General features: G+C 40.8%; 1 non-coding gene across 1 annotated transcript; it reads left to right on the forward strand.

Moving 5' to 3' along the window:
* Nucleotides 1–1412: 1412 nt before the first annotated feature.
* On the forward strand, nt 1413–1475 carry LOC120361189 (U7 small nuclear RNA). The gene has a single exon (XR_005577534.1). It is a non-coding gene; the product is annotated as a U7 small nuclear RNA (small nuclear RNA).
* The last annotated feature ends 286 nt before the right edge of the window (nt 1476–1761 follow it).

The raw sequence follows: 1761 nt of genomic DNA on the forward strand, positions 1-1761 counted from the left end.
CGCTAACTCTGTGAGCCTAAAGCTAGTTGCTAAATGCATGACCTTTAGTTATAAGATTACAGGTAATGAGTGAACTATATAAGATCAGATATTGTAAAAGTACCATAACCAATACCCAGCACACAACAGATTCTCACTTAAAGCTAGGCAAACCTAAATAACCAAGCATATTTCACTCCAAGGAAACCCAGAATAATATGCCGAAATTGGAATTTATCAAACACGTTTCTATTCCATATCCAAAGAAAAGAATTCCTGTATTATATCATCAACAGAAAAACATTCCCAATGTGTATAAAAGATCATTCGATTTACAAACATACAGATTTATACAGGTTCCCAGGCACATTTATTTCATTAACCAAGGTATACCTGAGGTCTAGTGACTAAGATATTACATTCCTTCTCCATCTCTGATTTTCAAAAACTACTTCAAAAACAAAGCATTAGAAACTACGTACAATTTAATCACTCTATTATTTACTCTTCAAGCCAATGGCAACTTGCAAATAGTGAAATGAACCAAAATGTACTCTGCCTGTCATGTGTCAGTTTTCTGACATAAATCACACCAGGTAGGTTTACTTACAGGGTTCACCAACACTATACTCTTGATAATTTCAGACCCTGGAATGGAATTTTCAAATCTCATCAGTCATTCAAACTCCTAGAGAGCAATTAATCTATCTGCAAAGATTTCTCTCATCTGTAATTATAGTGGCCACATATCCTGGGCTTCTCAGTTCATTTGAAATATTCTCTCTTGTAGTCAGTCTATGACTCCTAATTTTGAGACTGGATGACAGACTCCTGGTATCTTTAATTTAGAGTGAATCTCAAGTATATATTTCTCAGAAAGAAGGAGGGAGGGAGGAAAGAAGGAAGGGGAAGGAAGGAGAGGGAAACGGGAGGGGAGAGGGAAGAAGTAAGAAAGGAAGGAAGGGAGGGACGGAGGGACGGAGGGAAGGAGGAAGGCAGGCCAGAGAGAAAGAGAGAAAGCAAGCCCTCCCTTCTCACCCACACATGGACCACATGAAGCAGATGCACATTTATCCTGGAGACTGATGTAGTAGCCACAAGGGATTCATTTGCAAGGGGAAACTACAGCCCTCAAAGAGACAAAAAGTATGCATACATCAGGTTAGCAGTAAAAGCCTCATCCACTTGCAGATCTATCTGCCCTACCCTCTCCTTTTATGTTAATCATAGTCATCTGAAGAACTAATCAACTTCCAGATGACGTGTGAATTTGGTGGGATTAAAAATATATATTTTTTGCTTGTATTTGGCAAGATGGCCTCTCCTCTCCTCTCCTGACAAATTAATTACCTGTGAATACCTCCCAGCAGCCCCAGACTGTCTTGGATGAAAGAACAGTGGGTATATGTGCTCAGTCTTTCAAAATGTCAGCATAGTGTTACAGCTCTTTTAGAATTTTGTCTAGCAGGCTTTCCGGTTTTTGCCGGAAAGCCCAAAAAAAAAGACAAAATGTCAGCATAATAAATGAAGTGATCAAAACACGGGGCTCTGACCTGGAGCCAAGGCCAGAGAGCCTGCTGTACATTCTTCACAACGTTGTTTTCATCAGTACTGAGTACCACAGATCACAATTCCCAGGGCTGCCAGCAGAACGGATTTAATACTGCCATGTGGGAAGAGGAAAAGGCCACAGGAGTGAAGGAGCTATTAGAGCGAAGCCGTAGTGACTGGGAGGTTCCATCTGAAAAGTTCTCCTCCTGGAGAGCTTCTCAAAGGCAGGGG

This window comes from Saimiri boliviensis, chromosome 4, assembly GCF_048565385.1.
Source record: "Saimiri boliviensis isolate mSaiBol1 chromosome 4, mSaiBol1.pri, whole genome shotgun sequence".
NCBI classification, from domain to species: Eukaryota; Metazoa; Chordata; class Mammalia; order Primates; family Cebidae; genus Saimiri; species Saimiri boliviensis.